This window comes from Lepus europaeus, chromosome 5 (assembly GCF_033115175.1).
Source record: "Lepus europaeus isolate LE1 chromosome 5, mLepTim1.pri, whole genome shotgun sequence".
Lineage (NCBI taxonomy): Eukaryota > Metazoa > Chordata > Mammalia > Lagomorpha > Leporidae > Lepus > Lepus europaeus.
The window spans coordinates 82,713,669-82,726,229 of NC_084831.1; the positions used below are offsets into that span (position 1 = coordinate 82,713,669).

The 12,561-nt window shown below is 40.7% G+C and overlaps 2 protein-coding genes across 3 annotated transcripts in view; one reads left to right on the forward strand and one right to left on the reverse strand.

Annotated features, from left to right (window-relative positions):
• The window catches only part of KYAT3 (kynurenine aminotransferase 3), a 206,874-nt gene that overhangs the window by 54,849 nt on the left and 139,464 nt on the right, over positions 1–12,561 (reverse strand). The window lies entirely within an intron of this gene.
• The window catches only part of LOC133759924 (guanylate-binding protein 5-like), a 91,357-nt gene that overhangs the window by 117 nt on the left and 78,679 nt on the right, over positions 1–12,561 (forward strand). The window lies entirely within an intron of this gene.

A 12,561-nucleotide genomic window follows, 5' to 3' on the forward strand; every position in this document is an offset into this window, starting at 1 on the left:
GTGGGCCTTTGGTCGTGAGTGAGGTTTGGCTATGGAATTTATACCCACGGCCAGGATTTACTTGTGTGAGACTGCTTGGGTTGGGGCAGGCTTGAGGACAACGGCTGACTTTAAGGGATGGGCAGGCTGTCGGGCCACCAAGATTGTGAGAGGGTTCCAGTAATTCTGTAAGGTGTCCAAGAGAAGGCAAGGCTAAAAGAACGTGGGGAAAGGAGTTTGTACATAAAAGGGTTCACAGAAAATGTGTGGTATGAAAACTATGCATGGGTTTAAAAGTTTTTTTTGCATAAAAAGAAACTTCCTTTTGGTTCCATTTTCTACCAACTTTTTGAAGTGCCATCCTATGTCTCCTGTAATTGGGTGAGGGGAGGAAAACAGCGGCAGTTTACTTTGCTAAATGGTAAAATGAATCTCCTCAGAAAACTGAGAATGAAAGGTCATGAGACCGAAGGGGGAAGGTAAATGACGTTTAAAGGTGAAGAAGGCAACACAGGGTCATGCTGCGGCTGGGGACACCCACATTCCGTATGGTTCCAACGTTGCTGATGGAGCCTCTGGCTCTTGGCTTCAGCCTGGCCCAGCCCTGGCTGCCCTTGGCATTTGAGGAGTGAACCGGTGGATGGAAGACTCTCTCTCTCTCTCTCTCTCTCTCTCTCTCTCTCTCTCTCTGTGTGTGTTTCTCTCTCTCTGTCTCTATCTCTATCTCTTTCTCTCTGCCTTTCAAATAATAAATATATCTGTAGGAAAAAAAAATGAAGAAAGGCTGCTGGGAGAAAAATGAGACTACCTTGGGTTACTCATGTGGGAGAGGTGGTTGGTGTTAGGGAGTTTCCTGTTTTGATTACTTCTAAGAGGATGGAAGAGTAGATGAGTGGATAGAGCATTATTGCTGTTATTTAAGCATATGTAAGAAAGTATATATATTTAAGCATATATAAGAAAGTAATAATCTTCAGTTGGAGGGGTATACTGTAGTTTGTACAGTGACCTTGTTTTAAATCTGCTTAGACAAGATTATGAAATGGCCTTGTTTTTTGTTGCACCCTATCATTATCACAGAATGAGTTTCTGATGCTGGTGTACTGGGAAACTTGTATTTTAACAGGGACCACCACAGCCACCCACTAACAGCACTGAGGTGAAGGCTCAGTTCAGTTATGAGCCCACAGGCTGCTTCCCTTTTTCTTACATTCAACAAAAGCGAATTGAATGCCTGGATACTGACTGCTGGGAAGAATGAGTGGAGAAACTGTGTATTGAACTTTAGGTTCTGTTAGGGCAGGAAGGGAATAGACAAGTAAATCTGAAAATGCTTGCAGAGAGAGGTAAGTGCTGTGAAAGAAACAACGATGGGTGGAGATGACCAAGAGATTAAATAGGATAGTTGTGAGGATTGGGAGCGGAGCAGGGACTTGAACCCAGAGACCTGGATTTGTTGTACCTGAGCGAGTGCAAACAAAGGAGTACCACACACTGATAAAATGTGACAGTCCTTTATTGCTGGCGGTGGAGAGCGGGCTCATGCCCTAAAGAACTCTCACCCTGAAGCCCAAAGGAAAAAGGTATATAAAGGCAAAAACCACAAAATTGGGAGGGGAGTACATGGTTGCTAGGATCGGGGGGAATACATAGTTACCAGGGTCAAGCTAACCTAAAACCTATGCAAAACTAATATCAATTATAATCTTAATACCAATTATAATCTTAACAATTTCAATTATAATCTTGATATTAATCTAGGTATTGGCTTAAATCATATGTAGGACATAGACAAATTACATTTTTATCATTAACCCAGGGGCAGCCTATCTACTTTCAAGCATGAGCGATCATGCTACAGGGTTTCTATGCTCTGCAAATCTGATGTAGTAGACCACTATTGTCTGACTGTTTTAGATCATAGTTTCAGACCAGAGTCTCACAGTGTGTGTGTGGGATGCCTTCCCAAGATGGAGTCTCAGGTGCTCCAAAATGGAGTCCCTGCTGTCAAGGTGTTACTTCATTTCCCCCCTTTGTGTTTTGACAATAATCAAATCCTTGATTTAGCCACATCATATGGATTAGGAAGGATATTTAGGGTAGTGTACTAAATAACTTATTAAGAATGCAGGGCCTACAATCAGTCTGAGTAGGAGGCAGCTATTTTGTAGGACAACTCCTGTAAGAGACTCTACCTGGCTATTGGGGGTGGCTGCTATTGGCATATGAGAAATACCTTGCTCACTCAGAACCAAGGCTGCTGTGCTGAGGGCAACAGTGGGTCACACTGAACCCATCTAGGACCAGAACTAACCTGGGGCCTTTTGGTGAATGGGAGGTGCTAAGAGCTAGTTTGCTTTGGTGGACCCAGCCCTCCTGTTGCTAGTTTTGGGTATGGGATATCACAGTGTGGAGAGGCGGGGTGAGGTCTTAGAGTAAAACTTACTGTTACAGTTAGCCTATATATACAAGACATTTTGTTAAAGCCTGAGGGGTGAGGTCTTAGAGTAAAACTTACTGTTACAGTTAGCCTATATGTACAAGACATTTTGTTAAAGCCTGAGGGGCCCACAGACACTTAGCCCAACCAGACCACCTCAGCCCTCCCCATCTTTTAATCCACACCCCACTGTTGTGGGGACCCAGGGCATTGATCTTGTCTTGGCTACTTCCTGCTATCAGTGGGTCCTTATCCTGGGGGCCCCTTAGGCTATGGAATAGGGACTGGAGTCAAAACAGGGTTCCAACAGGAGGTGGCCTCTTGAGAGGGCTGCAGCGTCAGCTTGCAGAAACTGCTTTCATCCAAGGTTTCATGTGCATGGCCTTCTAGAGTTGTATCGCTTTAAATCTGGAGAAAACAAATTTTTTTTTTAGCTTTTATTTAATGAATATAAATTTCCAAAGTACAGCTTATGGATTACAATGGCTTTCCCCCCCATAACTTCCCTCCCACCTGCAACCCTCCCCTTTCCCACTCCCTCTCCCCTTCCATTCACATTGAGATTCATTTTCAATTCTCTTTATATACAGAAGATCAGTTTAGTATATATTAAGTAAAGATTTCAACAGTTTGCACCCACATAGCAACACCAAGTGAAAAATACTGTTTGAGTAATATAGAATTAAATCACAATGTACAGCACATTAAGGACAGAGATCCTATATGAGGAGTAAGTGCACAGTGACTCCTGTTGTTGACTTAACAAATTGACACTCTTGTTTATGGCGTCAGTAATCACCCTAGGCTCTTGTCATGAGTTGCCAAAGCTATGGAAGCCTTTTGAGTTCACCAACTCTGATCATATTTAGACAAGGTCATAGTCAAAGTGTAAGTTCTCTCCTCCCTTCAGAGAAAGGTACCTCCTTCTTTGATGACCTGTTCTTTCCACTGGGATCTCACTCGTGGAGATCTTTCATTTAGGTTATTTTGTTTGTTTGTTTGTTTTGACAGAGTGTCTTGGCTTTCCATGCCTGAAATACTCTCATGGGCTTTTCAGCTGGATCTGAATGCCTTAAGGGCTGATTCTGAGGCCAGAGTGCTGTTTAGGACATCCACCATTCTATGCGTCTGCTGTGCATCCCGCTTCCCATGTTGGATTGTTTTCTCCCTTTTTTGTTCTATCGGTTAGTATTTTCAGACACTAGTCTTGTTTATGTGATCTTTTTGACTCTTGGTCCTATCATTATGATCAATTGTGAACAGAAATTGATCAAATGGACTAGTGAGATGGCATTGGTACATGCAACCTTGATGGGATTGAATTGGAATCCCCTGGTATGTTTCTAACTCTACCATTTTTTTTTTTTTTAACTTTTATTTAATGAATATAAACTTCCAAGGTACAGCTTATGGGTTACAATGGCTCCCCTCCTCCCGTAACTTCCCTCCCGCCCGCAACCCTCCCCTCTTCCGCTCCCTCTCCCCTTCCATTCATGTAAGGATTCATTTTCAATTCTCTTTGTATACAGAAGATCAGCTTAGTATATATTAGGTAAAGTTTTCAACATTTTGCCCATATAGCAATACAAAGTGAAAAAACTACCATTGGATTACTAATTGTAGCGTCAAATAGCAATGTACAGCACATTAAAGACATAGAACCCACATGATTTTTTCTCAGATTAATTAACTTTCTATGCCATTTCCCCTTCAACACCAGGTTGTTATTATTTTTTTTTTTTCGTTTCCAATTCTCTTTATATACAGAAGATCACTTCAGTATATCATTAGTAAAGAGCTCATCAGTTTGTGCCCACACAGAAACGCAAAGTATAAGGATAAAGTATTACATTCTATATCTAGAGTCAGGGCCTAAGCTGATCAGGTCAATGTTTCTTATAGTGTCCATTTCATTTCAGCAGGTTTCCCCTTTGGTGCTCAGTTAGTTGTCGCCAATCAGGGAAAACAAATGATATTTGTCTCTTTGGGACTGGCTTAATTCACTCAGCATGATGTTTTCCAGATCCCTCCATCTTGTTTCAAATGACTGGGTTTCATTGTTCCTTACTGCTGTATAGTATTCTATGGAGTACATGTCCCATAATTTCTTTATCCAGTCTACTGTTGATGGGCATTTGGGTTGGTTCCAGGTCTTAGCTATTGTGAATTGAGCTGCAATAAACATTAATGTGCAGATGGCTTTTTTATTAGCCAAATTAATTTCCTTTGGGTAAATTCCAAGGAGTGGGATGGCTGGGTTGTATGGTAGGGTTATGTTCAGGTTTCTGAGGAATCTCCAGACTGACTTCCATAGTGGCTTAACCAGTTTGCATTCCCACCAACAGTGGGTTAGTGTCCCTTTTTCCCCACATCCTCTCCAGCATCTATTGTTGGTAGATTTCTGGATGTGAGCCATTCTCACCGGGGTGAGGTGAAACCTCATTGTGGTTTTGATTTGCATTTCTCTGATTGCTAGTGATCTTGAACATTTTTTCATGTGTCTGTTGGCCATTTGGATTTCTTCTTTTGAAAAGTGTCTATTGAGGTCCTTGGCCCATCTCTTCAGTGGGTTGTTTCTTCTGCTGTTGTGGATTTTCTTGATTTCTTTGTAGATTCTGGTTATCAACCCTTTATCTGTAGTATAGTTTGCAAATATTTTTTCCCATTCTGTCGGTTGCCTCTTCACTTTCCTGACTGTTTCTTTTGAAGTACAGAAACTTCTCAATTTGATGCAATCCCAAATGTTAATTTTGGTTTTGACTGCCTGTGCTCCTGGGGTCTTTTCCAAAAAGTCTTTGCCTGTACCTATATCTTGCAGGGTTTTTCCAATGCTCTCTAATAATTTGATGGTTTCAGGCCGTAGATTTAAGTCTTTAATCCACGTTGAGTGAATTTTTGTGTAAGGTGAAAGGTATGGGTCTTGCTTCAAGCTTCTGCACATGGAAATCCAGTTTTCCCAGCACCATTTATTGAATAGACTGTCCTTATTCCAGGGATTAGTTTTGGATCTTTGATCAAATATAAGTTGGCTGTAGATGTTTGGATTGATTTCTGGTGTTTCTATTCTGTTCCATTGGTCTATCCATCTGTTTCTGTACCAGTACCATGCTGTTTTGATAATAACTGCCCTGTAGTATGCCCTGAAATCTGGGATTGTGATGCCTCCGGCTTTGTTTTTGTTGTACAAGATAGCTTTGGCTATTCGAGGTCTTTTGTGTCTCCATATGAATTTCAGTATCATTTTTTCCAGATCTGAGAAGAATGTCTTCGGTATCTTGATTGGTATTGCATTGAATGTATAAATTGCTTTTGGGAGAATAGACATTTTGATGATATTGATTCTTCCAATCCATGAGCATGGAAGATTTCTCCATTTTTTGGTATCCTCTTCTATTTCTTTCTTTAAGGTTTTGTAGTTTTCATCATAGAGTTCTTTAACGTCCTTGGTTAAGTTTATTCCAAGGTATTTGATTGTTTTTGTGGCTATTGTGAATGGGATTGATTTTAGAAGTTCTTCCTCAGCCGTGGCATTGCCTGTGTATACAAAGGCTGTCGATTTTTGTGGATTGATTTTATATCCTGCTACTTTGCCAAACTCTTCGATGAGTTCCAATTGTCTCTTAGTAGAGTTCTTTGGGTCCCCTAAATAAAGAATCATATCATCTGCAAAGAGGGATAGTTTGACTTCTTCCTTCCCGATTTGTATCCCTTTAATTTCTTTTTCTTGCCTAATAGCTCTAGCTAAAACTTCCAGAACTATATTGAATAGCAGTGGTGAGAGTGGGCATCCCTGTCTGGTACCAGATCTCAGCGGAAATGCTTCCAACTTTTCCCCATTCAATAGGATGTTGGCCGTGGGTTTTTCATATATTGCTTTGATTGTATTGAGGAATGTTCCTTCCATACCCAGTTTGCTTAGAGTTTTCATCATGAAAGGGTGTTGTATTTTATCAAATGCTTTCTCTGCGTCTATTGAGAGAATCATATGGTTTTTCTTCTGCAGCCTGTTAATGTGGTGTATTACGTTGATTGTTTTGCGGATGTTGAACCATCCTTGCATACCAGGGATAAATCCCACTTGGTCTGGGTGGATGATCTTTCTGATGTGTTGTTGCATTCTATTGGCCAGAATTTTATTGAGTATTTTTGCATCTATGTTCATCAGGGATATTGGTCTGTAATTCTCTTTCAATGCTGCATCTTTTTCCGGCTTAGGAATTAAGGTGATGCTGGCTTCATAGAAAGAATTTGGGAGGATTCCCTCTTTTTCGATTGCTCTGAATAGTTTGAGAAGCATTGGAGTTAGTTCTTCTCTAAATGTCTGGTAGAACTCAGCGGTGAATCCATCTGGTCCTGGGCTTTTCTTTGTTGGGAGGGCCTTTATTACTGTTTCAATTTCTGTGTCAGTTATGGGTCTGTTTAGGTTTCCTATGTCTTCCTGGCTCAATTTAGGTAGGTTGTATGAGTCCAAGAATCTGTCCATTTCTGATAGATTTCCCTGTTTGCTGGCATACAAGTCCTTGTAGTAATTTCTGATGATTCTTTTTATTTCTGTGGTGTCTGTTGTTATGTTTCCCTTTTCATCTCTGATCCTATTGATTTGGGTCTTTTCTCTTCTTTTTTTAGTGAGTTGGGCCAATGGGGTGTCAATTTTGTTTATTTTTTCAAAAAACCAGCTCCTCGTTTGGCTGATTTTTTGTAATGTTTTTTTGGATTCAATCCTGTTGATTTCTTCTTTGATTTTAATTATTTCCCTTCTTCTACTGGGTTTGGGTTTGGTTTGCTGCAGATTTTCTAGATCCTTGAGATGACTTGAAAGCTCATCTATTTGGTGTCTCTCCAATTTCTTGATGTAGGCACCTATTGATATAAACTTTCCTCTTAACACTGCTTTTGTTGTATCCCATAGGTTTTGGTATGTTGTGTTGTTATCCTCATTTACTTCCAGAAATTTTTTGATTTCTCTTTTAATTTCTTCTATGACCCATTGTTCATTCAGGAGCATGTTGTTCAATCTCCATGTGTTTGCACGTGCTCTGGGGATTCCCGAGTTGCTAATTTCCAATTTCATTCCTTTGTGGTCTGAGAAGCTGCATGGTATGATTCTAATTCTTTTGAATTTGCTGAGACTTGCTTTATGGCCTAGTATGTGGTCGATCCTAGAGAAGGTTCCATATACTGCTGAGAAGAATGTAAAGTCCTTAGATGTAGGATGAAATGTTCTGTAGATATCTGTTAGATCCATTTGAGCTATAGTGTCATTTAAATCTGCTGTCTCCTTGTTGATCTTCTGTCCTGATGATCTGTCTATCTCTGAGAGTGGGGTATTGAAGTCCCCCAGTACAATTGTATTGGGGTCTAAGTCTCCCTTTAAGTCCCTTAACAAGCTTTTTAAATAAGCTGGTGCCCTGTGATTCGGAGCATATACATTGATAATTGTTATATCTTCCTGTTGAATGGATCCCTTAATCATTAAATAGTGTCCCTCTTTGTCTCTCTTGACAGTTTTTATGGTAAAGTTTAAGTTGTCCGATATTAAGATGGCTACGCCTGCTCTTTTTTCATTTCTGTTGGCATGGTATATTTTTTTCCAGCCTTTCACTTTCAGTCTGTATGGATCATTGTTGGAAAGATGAGTTTCTTGTAAGCAGCAAAAAGATGGGTTTTGTTCCTTAACCCAATCAGCCAATCGGTGCCTTTTAACTGGACAGTTCAAGCCATTAACATTCAATGTGACTATTGAGAAGGAGTAACTTTGCCCTGCCATTTGCCAAAGATATTTTCTAGTATCTGGTTTGAGATTCCTGTGTTCTTTTGTTGTGGTGTTTCCTTCCTTTACCTTCCTTCATATTGGCTACCGTGTTTCTGTGTTTCTGTATGTAACACATCTTTAAGCATCTTTTGCAGGGCTGGACGAGTGGCGACAAATTCTTTCAATTTCTGTTTGCTGTGAAAGGTCTTTATTTCACCTTCATTCACAAATGAGAGCTTTGCAGGATATAATATTCTGGGCTGGCAGTTTTTCTCTCTTAGTACCTGGGCTATATCTTGCCATTCTCTCCTGGCTTGTAGGGTTTCTGATGAGAAGTCAGCTGTAAGTCTAATTGGAGATCCTCTGAGAGTAATCTGGCGTTTCTCTCTTGCACATTTTAGGATCTTTTCTTTGTGTTTCACTGTGGTGAATTTGATTATGACGTGACGTGGTGAGGTTCTCTTTTGATCATGTTTATTAGGGGTTCTATGAGCTTCCTGTACTAGGATGCCTCTGTCTTTCTCCAAACCTGGGAAATTTTCTGCTAGTATCTCACTAAAAAGGCCTTCTAATCCTTTCTCCCTTTCCATGCCTTCCGGTACTCCTAGAACCCGAATGTTGGGTTTTTTAATAGTATCCTGTAGATTCCTGACAGTGTTTTTTAGATTTCTGATTTCTTCTTCTTTTCTTTGATTTGACTGTTTCCTTTCTTGTTCTCTGTCTTCTAATTCCGATATTCTCTCTTCTGCTTCACCCATTCTGTTTTTAAGGCTCTCTAGTGTGTTTGCCATTTGATCTATTGAGTTCTTCATTTCGTTGAGGTTTTTTGTCATTATCTCAGTTTTATGTTCTACTAGTTTTTGCATTTCATTTTGATTTCTCCTTATTATTTCATTTTCACGGGAGAGATTTTCTATCTTGTCCATTAAGGTTTTCTGTAGTTCAAGAATTTGTTTTTGAGAATTTCTTAATGTTCCTATCACTTTTTTGAGATCTGCTTCTTGCATTTCCTCTATCTCTTCATCTTCATAATCTTGCTTTGGCGTGTCTTTCTCATTTGGGGGCGTCATAGTGTCTTCCTTGCTTTTGTTACCTCGGCTTCTATGTTTAGTGTTTGGCATGTTGGAGATAATTTATGTTTTTTTTTTTTTTTTTTTTTTTTTTTTTTTTTTTTTTTGACTCAGTTGGGAGTGGAGTTGAGGGTAGTTGAAATCTGGCCTCTGTGAGTATTCGTTTGATCTACCTCTGGGACCACACCACGAGTTTATTCAGCCCTCAATGTGTTCTCCAGTTTTGCTAAAGTTATTGAGTTTGGCTGCGCTTTAGATATGTAAAATCGCAGTGCTCTTTGTTTTGCTTGTTGAGTGAAGGGTGAGGCCTCTGTTTCCCTCCCCCCTCAATGTCTTGGGTTTCTGAGGTCTTACCCTCCTCCGTTGGTTCCCGCGCTGGCGAGATTCTGTGGCACGGCTCCGCTCCGCTTCCGCCGCCCGGCTGCGCTCCCGCCGCGCGGCTCCGCTTCCGCCGCCCGGCTGCCGCTCCCGCCGCGCGGCTCCGCTTCCGCCGCCCGGCTGCCGCTCCCGCCGCGCGGCTCCGCTTCCGCCGCCCGGCTGCCGCTCCCGCCGCGCGGCTCCGCTTCCGCCGCCCGGCTGCCGCTCCCGCCGCGCGGCTCCGCTTCCGCCGCCCGGCTGCCGCTCCCGCCGCGCGGCTCCGCTTCCGCCGCCCGGCTGCCGCTCCCGCCCCTAACTCTACCATTTGGGGCAAGTCCTATTGTGTAGGCAGCCCATAAACAAGTCGTAGACAAGTCAAGGTCAGTCTTGGCTTGTGGAATGCCTGGGAGGAAAAAAAGTCACCTATTCCCATGCTGTAGGAGAATGATCAAACAAGAACACTCCGCTAAAATTAACTATGTTATGACTATGTTGCAGAAAGCCTGATAAGTTGCTTGCCTGTGTTGTTAACTTCTGTGTTGCCTTGAGCTGCAGCTGGTTATGCATAAAATATCGCTGAGACACTGGAATAAACAAGGCTTGATCATATTTTTGTCTTGGCTCCATTCTCTGTGCCCTTGTCCCTCTTTTCATTCCCACTCCCTCCTTTAGGTTCCGTTCGACAGGTGCGACTGGCCCGCATCTCGATTGAGCATGCCCCAAATTGTACATCTCTTCCCTCTCTTATTCCCACTCTTATATTTAACAGGGAACACTTTTCAGTTAAGTTTCAACACTTAAGAATAACTGTGTATTAATTACAGAATTAAACCAATAGTATTAAGTAGAACAGACAAAAAAAATACTAAGAGGGATAATGAATTAAGTTGTTCATCAACAGTCAGAGCAAGGGCTGATCAATTCACCGTTTCTCATAGTGTCCATTTCACTTTAACAGGTTTCCTTTTTGGTGTTCAGTTAGTTGTCACTGATCAGGGAGAACATATGATATTTGTCCCTTTGGGACTGGCTTATTTCACTCAGCATAATGTTGGAGAAAACAAATCTAACAAGCAGATTAAATACAGGGTCTAAAATAAAGGACAGAGTCATTATTAGAGGACCTATAAAAAGGTGCTGACAAACCAGGAGAGAGGTTTTTTTTTTTTAATTTTTATTTATTTATTTTTTATTTAGAGGCAAACAGAAACTGACAGGAGGAGCTTGAAGATTACATAGGGTACTGGAAGAGACATTTTAAGGGAGATGTGAACCTCCTTAGAGCAGGCACCCTGTTGACTCCTAGTGCCTAGCTGGCCTGTGAACAGAGCTGGCCTGAACAGGAGGTCAGTATGGAAGAGGCAGGATCTCTGAAAGCAAAGCTATAGTGCAGTGTTGATGACCCTAGGCTGTCCCCCTGATGGCGGTGGGCAGAGTGAAGCTGGGCAGAGTGAAGGGCTTTTCAGCTTAGAGCCAACACGGTCTGTGGCTCTGACCTAGGAGTCCTTCGACTACATGGAAGTTCCATTTCTAGTGACCTAGCTCTTGGCTGGCAGAGCTGACAGGGCTTTTCAAATGCTGGCTTCTGTCATGACTGCTGTTTGTCCAAAACTCTGGCTTTCCACATCGAAAACCAATGCCATTTAGGATAGACTGGCTTTGTTGGGTCTCCTTGATGGCAGACCACTGTGTAAAGCTGTTATTAATTGGCCTGCCACCTGTCCTTACATTGCTCCTGTTGTCCAGCTCACTCCTTTTTCCCTGTACTTGTTAAAGCAGGCCACAGAGGAGGCCTTTAGGATGTTAGCTGAGGGGGTGGTCAATCCCGTCACTAATCTTTGGTGGCCTGGGCTAGAAATGTGTTGTCACAGGCATGTATAATATCAAACATGAAGACCACCTTATCCAAACCATTTTGAAGCAATTAGTAAGACTTTGTATCTCTCCATTGGTTTGGTTTGGAAAGGGAGGTTTTTGTCTGTTTACTGTAACCATGGCAAAATAAATCTAGCTGTTATATTTGGTCAGGCACAGCTACAGAAAAATGTTAGCCACTTCTTTTATAAGGTCTGAAGATCAAACTGTGTATCCTGATGGAGAATTTAGAATAGAATCAGTTTTTCATCTTGAAAACAGGCTTTTTAGATTCCTTACTGTCAATAATTTAATGTTAAGTGAAAACTTAGCAAGCAATTTTAACTGTCAAATAACAACTTATGAAAGTATTTACCAAAAAGTCTAAAGTATTTTAAAAATTGTAAGAGTAACTGTAGTTGGAAATATAGTTTGAATGTCTAACACAAGTGTAACTTGTTTGATCAGCAAACCCAGCATAAACATGTCAATGACTTAAAAAAAATCATTTTGGTTTCTCTGTACCACCAACTTTAAAACACCTGATACAGAGGTTTATTTAGGTCACCTGAACCAAAATGTATTTTGGCTTAACTTAGTAGTTTAAATTTATGAGCAATCATATCTATAAGTCATTTAAAACAGAGCTCTTAATAAATTTTTATGTAGACATACAATATATACAAATACAGCACATAAAATACATTACAGGATAGAACAATAAAGTAGTCTTAGTAACAGCTTTTTAAGATCTTTAACTGTTTTTTTTTTTTTTTGACTGCCAATTAATTAGAATTGCTTTCTGTTTTTAGTAACCTGAATTAACCATTCTTTTTTTAGTTGGAACCTGCTAAACTTTTAACTTTGGCTTTATCTATTTTAGAGCCATACCAAAGTACTGAATACAATAAAGGTAAGAAAAAGAAGTCATTAGAAACCTAAAAGAGGACACATTTAAACACAGAACCAACAATGTTTTAATTTTTATGAACAGTAAATATGACTTTTATTGTTTAGAGGAAGATACAAAACTGTGAATGACAAAAGCCTGTACATAGACATGGTTAAAATTATAAAACTTATTAACCAACAAGAAGAGGCACTTGCTT